The 15,532-nt window shown below is 43.3% G+C and overlaps 1 long non-coding RNA gene and 1 pseudogene across 2 annotated transcripts in view; one reads left to right on the forward strand and one right to left on the reverse strand.

Annotated features, from left to right (window-relative positions):
- Positions 1-15,532, forward strand: part of LOC308479046 (intraflagellar transport protein 22 homolog pseudogene) — a 196,321-nt pseudogene that overhangs the window by 46,939 nt on the left and 133,850 nt on the right. The gene's annotated exons all lie outside the window — the stretch shown is intronic.
- On the reverse strand, positions 1,198-4,151 carry LOC308479663. Its single transcript, XR_013987777.1, has 3 exons — positions 3,975-4,151; positions 3,429-3,507; positions 1,198-2,973 (listed from the first exon to the last, which is right to left on the reverse strand). It is a non-coding gene; the product is annotated as an uncharacterized lncRNA (long non-coding RNA).

Genomic DNA, 15,532 nt, shown 5'->3' on the forward strand with positions numbered 1-15,532 from the left:
AATGTACATTGAGTTCTCATTTCCCTCTCTGCAACATCTAGAAGAACCTAACTTGGGTGTGACCACAGGGACATTTGGCTTTCCTTCCTATGAGCAGCAAATTCCCTAATGCCACATCACTGTCTACTTTTGGAGGTCCTTCTCAAGTTTAAAAGCAATTTGACATGGGAAAAGGGATTCTGCTGATTAAGAAATACCAGCCCAGTGTCCTCTTGAGTATGCGGAACTCACTGAGCCGCAGTGTGATGTAATAGTCAATGATACGGAATGGGGGTGAAATTAATGGGTGACCTCATGACCTCATGACATGAGCTAAGTTCTACTGCAGGAGTGAACAGCTGCAGCTCCCCAGAGATTTTTGGACTGAAGCACCTGTCCTCTCTAACCATTGTCCCTGCTGGCTGGGGGCTGTTGGAAATTGGAAATCTAACAACCTCAGGAGGGCTACGGATTGGCCAGCTCTGTTCTACTGCATGCTATTGGGGTATATGTGTGCAGTTTTCCCATTTCAGCTGCATCTACTCATTTACTGCAACGTGGAGTTCAGCCCCTAGCCTGAATTACACATTGTCCTTACACCACCTCAGCAGACTGGCAAGTTGCTGTAAAGGTGTAGCACACCCAACTGAAAATATTGGGGCATTGTTACACTACAGACTTGTAAAGGTTTTGCAGTCATTCTCTCATCTCAGAAAAGTTGTGTGAGAAGAGGCTAGGATCTCTTAACTGGCCATCTTCAGCTCCAGTACCAGATAGCAATACACAGGATTATTTGGGGAAACTCAAGACAGTTAAAAACTAGCATAAAATGTATGCAATCTAGTAGAAAAAATGTCCCTATTATAAAGTCCCGAGCAAGAGTGCCAGCTTGGCCCCACAACTGTGGGTGCCATGGGCCATGGGTGCCATGCAGTGTGCATGGCCCTGGCCCTGAAATTTGTGGGTGCCCAGCCCCTTCATGGGGAATTTTGTGGGTGCTCATGGCCCCAGGGAGTTGACATCTATGGTCCTGAGTCAGGAATGCACCTAAAAGGTTTCAGAGGAGAAATCCAGGGGTCATGACCGGAGATGTTCTGGAGCAGAGGCAAAAAGTTAATGTATCCCACCAGGAAACAGAACTGATAGTAATAATGGGTCTGGGTCAAGAATTCAAGTCAAAGACAAGGAAGCCTGAACCAGAGATTTAAGGTAACTTTTGTGCATGCTTGGGAACAAGAGAGGGGATAAGGGAGGTGGGCAGACTGGGTACACCCCATACATCCAAAGCATATTTAAATCATGCTGCCACCCACCCCCCAAAAAGGAATCCTGGGAAATATAGTGCTGGGAATGCTAGTTATGTGGGGAGTAAACTACAGTTCCACTGTAGTTATTCATCCCAGAGAGCTCTCTTATCCTACTGAGTATACAGTGAATAACATAAAAAGATGAGGATTTTTGAAATAGTCCCAGCCAGGCCATCTTGGGAGCAAGTGATTTGAGATAATCTCACAATCACAAAGCACAGGATCTATGAAATCTCATGACTGTAAACTTTTATTCCTTCTGAATATACAGAAAGGAAAAGTATAAAAAGGGAGGCAGGCCATCTGGGAAAAACCAGTATTCTCTGAGCCTTTTTCTGGGAAACATCACATCAAAAATTGGCAATGTTTCAGTAACAGGAGATGAGGAAAGAGGGATTCTGAAGACTTGAATCACGATGACACATATGCAACACGAGGGGGGAAATATTTTCATACTGATTCATCTCTGAAAGAAATATCACTATCTACATTTCTTATCTCAGCAAAAGTAAACAAAGAATATAAGTAATTAAGCCTGGGATGGGCTTCAGTGCCCTGATTTTAAACATTAATTTAACAGGGTATAACTGACATCTTGTCCGTTTGTTCTTTAGCAGAACCACTTCTGTATTTTTCACAGCTATCCAACAGGCAGAAATTCAAAGGACACAGCTTTCCCTAGTATGGAGATGCAGTGATGGCGAGAATGGGGGGGGGGGCAATGAGCTCCATCTGTTAATTTCTGCCTCTTGTGATGGGCACAGTGGTTTAGGGTTACAGAGAATGGAGGCACAAGCCATCCAATTAATGGCTACAACAAAGGCAAGCAAATGGTTCAGAACTGTGCGAATGTGTCCAAACTGTGAGAGCTGCATTTAATTTGCATCTTTCACTCATTTGTATACAGACACACAAAGACACTTGGCATAATCCTACACACTTGCCATTGTTAGACACATACCTCATCCTTTCTCTCCCCTGATCACACTCTCTCCTTCCCTGGTTGGGGCAAATCAGGTGAAGAGGCAGTGATCTTCACTTCCATCATGGCATCCTGGGCACAGAGATTTAAACCTCCCTGCCTAGCATGCTGTGGCAAGGGATAAAAATGACCCATCCTGGTTCAGAGACAAGGGGTGAGAAGGAGTATGACCTGAGGGAATGTGTGTGTGTGTGTATGCACGCAATGGGAATAGTGCCAGGGTGTGTGTGGATGGAGAGACCTGCTGGGTGGGCTACAGGTCCGTCTCCCCCGCTTTCCAAAACAGTACTGGGTAGAACTTATATAATCAGAAACTAATCGCAGCATTTTACCACTAGGGCAATCCAGTGCAAACTTCAGGCTGCACCTTTGAGAATATCATCTTAAAACTTATTTTCTCCCACCATAGATGCTTTTTAGATTCTTCACAGGCTCTGAAAGACACTCCTGAAACATAAATATCTGCACACGCACAGACACCCCCTCCCCCAATATAAGATCGAAATCATACTAATAATTAAATAAGCCATTCCACTGCAGAGAAGACTCCTTCAGAGATTACCCAAAGAGATAAGCAATTGTTGATGCAGATGAAGTACCACTGCCGGATCCAATGTCTCTCGGTCACAGAGTCCGTGTATGAGATGAATCCGATAAGGCAGAATTGATTCCACAGGCAGAGGCGAGAGCCAACATCCTGGAGCACTGCAACGGAAATGCTGACATTTATGAACTCAGGCATTCATAAATAAAGCATCTTACAGTCATGGTGAAGGAAGGAAAGCAAGAAGGAAAGAGAAGAAAGATAAAATTCACAGAATGGAAAATCCATTAAGGCTTGCCTGTGACAATCCTATATCAGATAGGGGAAGAGTGAAATGTAAGACGTCCATTAAGTCAAAGATGCTCTCAATTCTCTGCATTTTTCTACTGGGCTGGAATTTCGCTTGGAATCAACTTAGAGTCATAAATAAAAGTGATAGTTGCTGTACCTCGTCTTTGTACACTCCCTCCCCCAATCTTGACGCACAACCCAATGTTGTGCAATGAACACACTACTTGAATGGGACTCGGGAGATTGGCTCCAAATTAAAAAAAAAACAACCTTGTAGTTATCTTGTGCTTATGACACAAGCAGAAATGCAGCAGGTGACACTTACCTGTCATTGAATCTCTGTGCTTAGTAAAGCTTCACCTGCAAGCTATCTTGCTAAAGTGCCATCTCAAATAGCAGCAGCCCTACCAAGAATGAAAAGGAACAACACAACTTTACTGATGGATTCACCAGAGGCTTTGGACAGTGCCTCAGCCTCATTTCCCCCCGGTCTATAAAATGGGTAGAGCAGTGAAATATCTGCTCTGTTGCTATAAAGCAAAATATGGCATGGGGATGTTGTTGCCTGAATGTTCTAAGACAGGGGTGTCCAACTTCCAAGAGACTGTGATCTACTCCCACTATAAACAAACTGGCAGTGATCTACTCATTGGATTGACCAATGATCTACTCATTGGATTGAGCTTGGGGGGGTCGATCAGAGGAGATCACGTAATCAACCAGGATCCACCAGGGACAGCCCACGATGGACCAGTAGATCGCAATTAACCGGTTGGACAGGCCTGTTCTAAGATATGCCTGGGTCTTTATGGGGGGAACCATTGTTTGGAGGCATAGTCTTAATGTCAGTATCTACCTATTTGAAACACACCCTGGAGTTGAGGAGGAAATGCATGAAAATACTGTAGGTGGCTCTATGATTCCCCCCTTCATATTGTGGCCTCATCAATCATTCCCAAGCCAGTTTCCATGGGAACTGAGGAACTGAGGAACTTTGAATCTGCATTCCCAGAAGGGCATCTTTCCATCCACACCCAGTTAAAATTTATAAGGCGCTAGAAATGGATCTGTCCCAAGTTAAGACCAAGGATAACATATAGGCTGTTCACAAAGACTGCCAGGAAATGCAAGCATTCTCCCCCCACCCCCAAAATCTTCCTGCTCTTATATCCTTACCCTAGGAAATGGATCAGTCCAGAGCAAATCAGTCATTCCTATGTACTTATGAAATCAATAAGATGCACTGTTAGTTATAGTAGCTAAATGGAAATGCAACAGTCAGAGGCAATACTAGTTGCTTGGGAATAAGCAATCAGAGAGGGAATGTTGCCTTCATCCCCTACATGTATGGTGGCCATCATTAGAAACAGGTTGTTTGACTAGCAGGAAGGACCACCTGACTTTGACCCAGCAAAGCTCTTCTTGTGTCCTTACATTAGCCATGAGTAGGTCGTGCCATTGTCTTAAACAGGTGCTAATATTTGCTGGTTGGGAGCTGTAACTGTGGACTTCATGAAATTGTATTCAGACACTCCCCACTCTTTAATTATTATTTTTTTACAATAATTGGGTTATATCCTCTTCTAGTCTTCCACTGGCAGAAGTTGTCCTTTTACTGAAGGAAGGCTCTTTAATCTAGTGAAGACCTCCATTTCCATCAGTGGAATGAGGATGGAAACTCAAAACTTCTCCAGAAGGTTGGACCACCCTTCAAAACAGCACGAGAGGGAAATTTGTATGGGTCTTTATATGCACAATCAATTCTTACATGCTTTTCAAAAGAAAAGTCCTATGAAAACTCCTTTGATGTAAAGAATGACTGAGACAGGTGAGTCACATCTTAGCCAGCACTAGTGATGATCTGCAAACAGCTAATCTGCACATCTGTCTTTTGTGATTTTTTGTTTCTAGGCCAGCTACATAGACTATATTTGAATATTATTTGGGGCATTGCCAGCTGGCAACGTTGTGTATCTCCTTTGGAGACTCCCATAGAATTGAAATGCACCAAAGAAATTGATTTGGGGGATGTGGTACATGTGCTCTATTTCCTTCGTATTAGATAAGCATTCTTCTCTATGAATAAGCCACAGGTCCACTGCACATTGAATGTGCAATCTACTTATGCAACTAGTCTTGCAGATAGATGAAATCTCTGGGGCAAACTACAGGGATCAGATGCATGTCCAAAGGCATAGTAAGAGGTAAGGCCCCTATCCAGAAACATATAGCTGTTTTTGGATGGTGTGCTATGGTATATTACAACAAGTCCATTACAGTGGCTGGAGAAGGGTTGTAGTCAAGTACAATGGAAGTATATGCTTTGTATGCTAAAGTCTCAGGTTCAGTCCCTGACATAAGGCGGCGGGGGTTGGGGATTCCCTTCAGAGCCACTGTCAATCCGTAGACTATAATGAGCAAACTGACCAATGTTCTGACTTGGAATAAGCACCTTCCTATGTAATTTCAGGTGACATAATCAGCCTTTAATCAGTATGTGTGGTGAAGCCTTGTACACATACCAAAGGACACTACTGCACCTATGAGGATCAATAGAGCATTGTTTTATATAAATTTTCTATGCTAACTCGGAGCATAGATAGCAAACTCAATATGTCATTTACAGCTGAGCATGACAGCTACTGTGCTCTTGTGAAGGACAGGAGAAAGAGAAAGAGTTAATAAATGCAAAGTGTTTAGACCCTTCTTCTCACAACCCAATTCCCTCATGTTGCAGGCAGGCAAGGAGAGCTGCCTGTTTCTGCTCTGAATGGGTGGGACAAATTTCCTCAGGAGGAGGAGATAAACAGGCTATGACTAGACTCACCAATAGCTATTCCTTATTGCAAACTGGACTTTAAAAGTCTAGGTAAATCCAAGAGGAATTTGACCAGTATGAAACAATTGATTTCTCAGAGAATGTTTGCCTCTATGCAAACCTATTGTCAGTGTCATTTACTCAATCATAATATCCTGAAAATACATGCTTATATAAAACGAGGAGTTAAAAAATGAGAAAGTGTCAGGATTGGGCCAAGGTGTAGGCAACTGTATCCCAATCCAGACCTTGAGCATGTGTTCACCAGGTCAAAAGCCCAGAGAAGAAATGTGTGGGCTGAGGTAGTACCACAGATAGAAAGAAGGTTCTGAAAAGAATTAAAAGTAGAGATAAAGCTTTTCTGCTGGAAATCTTGTTTAGGCATTGGGTGTATGAGCCGCAGAAGCTCAATCAAGTAGTTAAACCAGGCATAGGCAAACTCGGCCCTCCAGATGTTTTGGGACTACAACTCCCATCATCCCTGACCACTGGTCCTATTAGCTAGGGTTGATGGGAGTTGTAGTCCCAAAACATCTGGAAGGCCGAGTTTGCCTATGCCTGAGTTAAACTCACTACAGAAAACAGCGTTTTAGCAGAATTGCCTTTACTAGACCAACACTAACACACACCACTATACAAAAATACACTCTTTTCAGATGTTACAAGTAGTCTTCTCTCCCTGAGCCCAGAGAGGGTTCTTTGCTTCAAAGTTCTTGGTGTTCTAAACTCCACAGCCAAGTCCTTAGTTCAGTTGCTTGCAAAAATGCTGCAAACAATAGAGTTCTCTGACTTCTTGCAATTTTTGAACTTCTTCCTCGGATAATCTCTTCCAAAAAAAGTCTTCACTCAAATTCACAGTTCCAACTGACAGCATTCAACAGTTCCTGCAGTCTCCTACCATGACCCAAACAATATGCTGTCACTTGAGCCATTTTATGTACAAAGTTATTTGCCAAATCTGGTAAGTTTGGCAGATAAGAGAGTCACAAGATGCCTGCAGGTGCATTGTGGAGTTCTATCTCATGAAGCTGCCCTGTCCACAAAGGAAGATCCTCCTTGGAGTCCCTACTTTGGTTCCCCCTACTTTCAGAGGTGAGGCCAGGGCTGGCTTGCCCATAAGGCAGAATGAGGCAGCCACCTCAAGCAGTGTAATGCCAAGAGGTGATGCCCCTGCAGGTGTTCTACCCACCCTACTGCCTCTCCCAGTAACTTCCAGCAAGTTCCTGTAAGATCTCACCAAAATCTCATGAGATCTCAGGCATTCTGTGTGATGTTGCAAGAACTCTGTGGGTTCTAATGAGAGCTCACAACACAGGTAAAGGAGGCTTCGGCAGGAGTGAGGTGGTACCTTCCTGTTTCACCACAGGGAGCAAAAACAGGACACACCACCTCTGGATGAACGCAAATTGTGATCTTAGCCCTGAGCCATAAAAAATAATGGATCTCATGCTTCCCAGCACCACCATGGCATAAAAACATGGATTTGAAGCACAAATCCTTATGGAGCCTCTTAATTTTTACAAGGAATCCCTTCAAAACTCCATCAACTCATAGGATCATTTATGAGTTCACAGATGTGTTCAGTGATTTGTTGGTGATTTTTTTGTCATCCTATTTAAAAACAAAACACCACCATAAAAATTCATGAAGATTCATGACTTTAATCAATGTTTTTGTGGTGCTGGCAAGCACCAGATATGTGATTTTTTTTTTACTGACATGTTACATATATAAAGGAGTATTTCTCCTACCAGTACTACTGGGTAAATAGCTAATCCTCTGGCTAATGTACTAATGTACCAATGTCAAATTGCCCAAATATTCTTTTTTTGTTTTTTGTTTTTTTTGTTTTTTTTTGTTTGTTTTTAAAGTATTGTTTCAATAAAGTATTTTTTTTAAAAAATATTCATTTGATATCTTATTTTTTTGTGATTGTTCCACAATCATCCTCAAGTGACTGAAATTATTGAACTTTATTGTATCTATAAATGAGAATGTTATTACTGCTCCATTCCTTCTGCCCATGATTATGTGTAATCTGAAACTACGCTCAGTAATTTAACAACAGAAATTGATCCAATTCACAAGGCTACTTTTTTCCTATTTTGTATCTCACACTCTCAATAAAGTGGCTACTCTCTATCGTCAACCAAGAGGGCTAGAAACTTACCAATTGTAACGAAAGCCCTGGTTCTCAGTTTGATCCTTCCACCAGATTTTGCACTACAAATCTGCAACTCATTAAAACAAACTCCTCTTAAACTCTGAGACAGTCCTCTTCTCCCGGGGTGTGGTTGACTGACTTGCAGTGCAGCAGATGTTAGAGTTCAGTAGTGCAAAGGCACATTTAAAGCTGTCTAGATAATTTTATGACCAGTAACAAGGCTTGCAGAGTAGCTGCTCTGTTGTTATAAGATAGGGGTAATCAGGTTTCATGCCTTGGGGTCCCAAGTCATGTTAATAATTAGCACTTACAGGAGACATTGGGAGCTTAAAGCACTATGCACAAACATGCAGGCATCAATTCATTAGCTGATTGCCCATATGGGAAATCCCCACTCTTTTCTCTCAGACATACTGTGCCATTGGCCAAGTATGATAATAATAATAAAGTATCTCATATTAGAAAAAAGACAGATACAGTATATAATGTAGATAAGTCTGGCTGCTGGAGGAATGATGAGAATGTACTGATCTTGATGGGTTTATCGTTCTGAGATATTAGGATTTAGGAGCTTTAAAAAAGAATAAAGTGGGAGGGAGAGAAAGGGTGCTCAGTGGTCTACATATATTTAAATCTAAAATGACACCCAAGGAGCAAAAATGATGAATACGTTCAAAGAGCCATAACAAAATGCATGATGACTGGATAAGAGTGAATCACAGTCCAATCCTAACCACGTTTGCCCACAAGTAACCACATAGATTTCAGTGCTACTTCCTTCTGAGGAAAGGTGCCATTTCGAGTTTAAGTATGGGAAGTAGTGTACATTACTGTAGCTGAGTCAGAAAGTGGGTATGTCGCAAGAGGGAAAGGTGGCATGACATCTGTAGTGTATTGGATCTCCTGGCTTGCCATATCAGGATCCGCCAAGTCACTTCACAGCCAGTGTGCACATTAGTGGCAGTTCTGCATTATAAGCAGCAGCCTGTTGCGTGGTTTGTTTGCTTGCTAACATTGTTGTTAGGGATCCTCTGTGTGGCCTACTCTTTGTGCTGCTTTCAACGTGGCTGCCCCTCTAGCCATGTATAGACTGCTGCTTTAGACATCACGCATGCCACAGTCTGCAGTCAGCCCATGCAGAGGCATACCTAGGCTCCCTTACGCCCTTGGCAAGGGGCTGTATTGATGCCTCCACCCTCTCTTGTGCCCTTGGCAAGGTTGTGTAGAGGAATGGCCCAGGGAGTGTGTGGATGGGGTCCTAGCCACTCTGAGCCGTCCTGGCCTGCACCCTTGGCAGAAGCCAATTTAACCAACCCCTATAAATACACGCCTGAGCCCACAACAAGAGTTCAGCATGAAAACAACCTGGAACAGTTTTCCCCTGGACAGTTTTCCAGCCCAAAAGGCTGCATTGCCACATAAGCAGCCTTCCAGAGACGACATGCCGGGGCAAAAAGTGAGCCGGAGCCAGAGGCAAAAGTGGGCAGAGCAACTGATGTGAGTTGGCATGACAGGCTGCGATCCAGAGGTTTCTATACACACCCACACATCTCTGTTGTCTGTCTAGGTAAGCAAGAGAGATGGTCACAGTTCAAGGAAACATTCCAGTTAGGCAGAGGGGTATGAAACAGGGAAGATGAGGTGCGTAGCCCAGGGAGGGAACACAGCCTGGAGTGAGCCCCAAGGGCTAGATAGAGAGGTCTGGAGGGCCACATTCACCCCCCCCTGGGCTTGAGGTTTCCCATCCCCTGATTGCCCCAAAGTGTTTTCTCCCACTAAAGCTTGGATTATGAGCCCCAGAGAGACTATATGGAGAGAAAGTGGAATGCAGCATGAGAAAAGGAAGCAGGAGGTATCAATCAGTGAGCATTACCGAGTCCCTGTTGAAGCGTTTGTCAGAGCTGTAAACCTTGAGAGCTTATAAGACATGCCCATATTAAGAACTGCAGAGGAGGACTGACGTGTACACCAAATGTTTGCTAAAAGTATCCAGCATGTTGCAGTGACAGAAAAGGGAAGCAGCTACGTGACTGCTGTCCGTAGAGGTTATAACGCAACAAATGGGGGACAGAAATAAACCAGAACATTTGCAGTACTAGAACATTTTCAGGATTTCAGCAGAAAGTGGTAAGATGTGCACTGGCTGCCCCAAACTTCTGCAGGTGCAAAACAGGATTGCATAGATAGGACTGTCTCAATAGTATCATGAGCACAAATAATCATGAATGCTCAATAAAAAGGGCAATGGGAGAGGCCAAAATTGAGAAGTTTGGGGGTGGGGTCCTGATTTAAGGTGATCCATGAAAAATCTATCAGGGACTGTTCTTCTTTCTCAACACTAAAGCAGGAATTGTCTGGGAAGCTATATGGTGCAGCTTCAAACATTCTGTAGCAGCTTAACAGTCACAGTTCCTGGAAAGCAGTGTTTGTCTGCCTAAATCCTCTCTGTGGGTTTCATTGAACGTGGCTCAATTCTTCTCTTTCCAGAGCATTGTTCACAGTTTCTTTCTGCTATTATAAAATTAACCCAGGAGGTATTTGTGTTTAAATCTGGGGTGAATCCCAAACATGAATGTTTCTCAGATTTTTATCTGGGGTATTTAGCGACAAGAAGTACTATGCCAAATGGAAGAGGGTCCAAATGGAAACTAAAATTTCAAATAAATGTTGTAATTCAGATTGGCAAAATGCCCATCCCAACACTCACAAATGGCACAGATGAAAAGGACAGAAGTTTCTGTGGTTCCTTTCACTTCATTTTAACACAGATCTTAAAAGGAAGGGCATTGGAGGTGTGCAGGTATGCCTAGAAATAAGCTGCACGGAGTTCACTGGGGCTGACTCCTAGCTAAATGTGTATAGGATTGCAGCCGTAAACTAGCAACTTGTTCAGCCCAACGAAATGTTTCTGATTTTCAAATGAGAAACGTCTTAGTGTTGTGCTTCATAACTTACAATATGAATGATATAGACATGGAAATATTTGAATCATTTTGAGTGGGAGTCAGAAGGCCATGGGCAGAGCTTACATGTGCACATTGGGATTTCTGTGGCAAATGCAGGTTTGGAACCCGGCGAGGAGGAACACAGATGGGAGGGCAGGAGTTTCAGGAGGGAATAGGCTGGCAGGAAAAGGGTTAAGTGCTTCCCCTCACACCCTTCTCCACTGCAAATTTCTCCTTGTCCCCTTCCAAGTGCGTTTTGCAAGGGAGCAGTCATATCGGGCAGCCTTCAGCAACTGCAGCATAACCTTTCATTTGGCCCTCTGCCTGTATGTCTATGACTGTATTGCCACACAACCACCCACCTCTCTTGTTCCATCCTCCAAGTACCTACTTTTGCACACCATTTCAGCATCTCGTCAGTCTGTTCTGGACTTTGGCGCCCTGAATGATTTCCTATTTTATCATACATGCCCATCTTCACCCACCCTCCCTCCTGTCCTCCAACTTAATCTAAAATACCAAGCGTACTGTCTTGGACACCTGCCAAATTGCAGACACAATTCAAAGCATCCCGCATCTCCTTGCAGAGGCAATTACTCCCTTACCTCCTTGTCTTCAACATGCTGCGGTACTGCCACATGACAAGCCCCCATGTGGATAACCATCTGTACCCGCACTCCTCAACCCACTAACTACCCTGTTTTCCTTCTGCGAAATTGGCTTCCTGGGCCTTGATGTGGATTACCCTTAGCATCTTCTCTATGCAGATGTAGTCTCAGAACTCAAACTGGGCATTTGGAAGGAAACTCATATCCTTTGAGTGAATGGTAGAATTGCCATCTTCTTTTTCTGGCTCTATATATCTATGGATTTAATAGGCTGATGCACAGATATGTAGGCTGGGAGGAGGCCATAACTTAGTGGCAGAGCATTTGCTTTTCATGCAAAAGATCTCAGGATAGATCCCGGGCATTTCTAGCAAAAATTATCAGGAAGCTGCCAGTCATCGTAGGCAATACAGGGCTGGATGGACAAACAGTCTGAACTTATATTAACAGGAGAAGCTTTTCCTGTTTTTTGTCTCAATCAGCTGCATGCTAAGGGAGTCTCCTGACACGAATTTCCATGTGTAAGTCAGCTACCATTGAAGGTACAAGAACCAGGTCCATCTACAAAAAAAGTTGCAGACATGGCAAATAGACATAGCAGATGAAACTTGTGTTGCATGTGGATGCAATTCCACCAACAACGCCCTCCTTTATTATTGTCAAGTATCCTGTTTTCCTATGTTCAGGGAGCAGGAATGAGAAGAGAGAAAGCAAAGCACTGTGTCATTGTGCAGGCAGAAATGGGAAGAGGTGTGGATGAGAGGGAAGGTTTGCCATAGCAAGTCATTGGGTCATCAGGCTGGGGACTAGAGGCCTCTAAGCAGCAGTCAGAGACCCACTCCAGGTTCAATTTGGATCAAAAACAACCTGTGCACCTGGAAGTTTTCCTCCTGCTTTCATAAGACTAGAACCTGGAGCCGCCTAATGAAGCTGAATGTTGAAAGATTTGGGATGGACAAAAGGAAATACGTCACACAGCACATAGATAGCCTGTGGAGTTGTCTCCTATAAGATGTACTGTAGTGATGGTTATGTCCTTCCTCCACTGTCAGAGGCAGTATGCCTTTTTATAGGAATCGTGTGTTGGGCTGAGTGCGTTGCCCTCAGGTCCTTATTGTGGGCTTTCATGGGCATCTTGTTGGCCACTGTGAGAGCAGGATGCTGGACTATGTTGGGCATTTGGCCTGATCAAGGAAGTACTGTTATGTTTTTGAGTTCCAGGTGATCTGAGCTGAAATGAATCTGTGAGGAGCGGATTCCTAAAATCCAGCTAAAGTTTTGGTTGAGTTTACAGTTGGGACAGTTGCAGTTGTCTCAGTAGAGACAACTGGCAGCTCTCTCCCTTTTTCTTATTCTTCTGAGAACAGACCTCAACTGAGGGCTCTGAACTTATAAAATGCCAAGTTGTTGGCTCCTACAAGTACAATGTTACTTGTTACTGAAAGGACCATGGCACTGGCAGATGCTGCATAAAAACAGAGCCCCGGGATACATGATGGCAACACCAGTGCTGACTAAAGCAGAAGATGAAAAGGTTGTTTTTATAGACGACATGTTCCCAACCCAAAATTCAGGTCACAGTAACATCGTAACCGCAAAGTCCTTTCTCCCTGCTATAGGAAAAACATCCAGCACAGTTAGCTGTAACCTAATAATATAAGCCAACGGCTAGGAAACCAAAAGCCTCAAGTGGAAATCAAATTATGCACTGGGAATGGCCAGAATTTTGCAAAATGTTGCCCTTGTTGAGAGACTAAGAATTGCCACTAGGGATAATTAGTGTTGGGTTGATTAATTTAATGAACCAGGAGTCATTTCTGCCTGGAATAGTCCTGAGCATAAATCATCACTTTAAACAATTCATTGGGTTGTATCCAATGAAGTTGTCCCATTAGCACAAGGACTTCAGCTTGTGCAATGGAGCTTCCTCTCTCTCCCCTCTCCTCTCCTTGTATGCCCTGTAAGGTAAAGGTAAAGGAACCCCTGACCATTAGGTCCAACCCCAGTCCAACTCTGGGGTTGCGCGCTCATCTCACTCTATAGGCCGAGGGAGCCAGCGTTGGTCTGCAGACAGCTTCCGGGTCATGTGGCCAGCATGACTAAGCCGCTTCTGGCGAACCAGAGCAGCACACGGAAACGCCGTTTACCTTCCCGCCGGAGCGGTCCCTATTTATCTACTTGCACTTTGATGTGCTTTCGAACTGCTAGGTTGGCAGGAGCAGGGACCGGGCAACAGGAGCTCACCCCGTCGCAGGGATTCGAACCGCCGACCTTCTGATCAGCAGATCCTAGGCTCTGTGGTTTAACCCACAGCGCCACCCGCATCCCTTATGTGTGTATGCCCTGTACACACCCCCAATCTGTTCTGGGGGTTCCCCCAGCTAGGGATGGGGGGAGGGCAAATTTAATTCAGTTTGCATTTAAGGTGAAATTATCTAATTTACTGTTTCCAAAACCAACACACAATCCAAAACACAGGCACCCTTTGATATTTGCACTTCTTTGAATTTCGTAATATAAAATAATGTGTGTTCACAAATGCATAAACAAGGGTAAAGTGTGCACATAAATGCATATATTAGTGAAAATAACTTACAAGAATGTTATATTAGGTGAAATTACTTTGGGAAAATGTGTATATTACGTATAATGTGTGTTTTGTGTTTATATATTATAAATGGTCCTGTGATCTTCAGTATAGAAATTTAAGAAACTAATAATAATAATAATAATAATTTATCCCAGAAGGTTCTATTAAGAGAAATGCACAACAAGATGCTGATAATGTTTCAGGAACAATTTTTTGAAATCATGAACTGATGTGGAAATATGGAGAACTGAACTTAAGGAAAATGAGAAACTAAAAGAAACACTCTCAGCTTTTGTTCCCTTTCACTCTCAGCTTTTGTTCCCTTTGGTGATGTTGAGCTTTCCTAATGCAAATTCAAGTGAGCCCGTGTGATCAGTATTAGGAAATAACACCTGAGCTATAGCTTTAAAAAAAACCCCACAATGCTAAGAGTTTTGAGTGTGGACTGGAGGGGAGAGAGGTGGCTTGATGGGGGGGGGCAGTCCGTTCTAGGCATAAGGATTCCAGGCAGAGTGTAAAGGAGAAAGATTGTGCGGTCATTTTACCATATGAGTTTGGTCATGAAATGGTCAAGAAATCAACATTTCAAATCAGGGATATTGTTTTTCCACAGACAATGAATAAAATGAAGAAGAAAGGTAGGCAGAAAGGAAGACTGGGGAAGGAGGAGCTGAAATGTATACTGATTCACTATCAGATCATCAATCTTTTCATGGCTGTTATCTTTCTCTGCTGTGACTACAGAGGTGAAACTAAGGGCTTGTCCACACTGGAGCATTCTTTAGATGTTAATCGATTCCCTCACCCATTTGAATAAGACTGGGGAACTCCACACCCATATGTACTTGAATTTGTATATGAGGAGCAACTTGGTTCTATCATATTCATGCTTCCTTAGTGGTTTTCATTTCTTTTCTGGCCTTGCTGATAACTATTTCTGACATGTTCCTGAATGGGGGAACATAGTCATACTGTTTTGATCCATCAGATTTCCACAAAGCCAGAAAACTGCACAAGCAAAGCAAATTGGGGGGGGGGGATTACACCGGGTATTGCACAGCAATCAGAAAGGGGCTTTTCATTTTGTGTTTGTTCCCACCTTCTACTTCATTGGTTGTATTATGCCAGTTCTGCAGATAGGTGCATACAATCCTCTATTCTGTTCAGGAGTGCCCCAGAAACAGTTATGAGAATAGGCAGAAAAGAAAGGGCACATAGAGGAAGTACTGGGCATGGAAAGGGGATTAACAGAAAGTGACAATTGGACAATTGGAGCATTTTGGAGGCTGATTTCCCCTAGTTTG

This window comes from Podarcis pityusensis (genome assembly GCF_964106645.2).
Source record: "Podarcis pityusensis genome assembly, chromosome: 1".
In the NCBI taxonomy this organism is placed as follows: Eukaryota; Metazoa; Chordata; class Lepidosauria; order Squamata; family Lacertidae; genus Podarcis; species Podarcis pityusensis.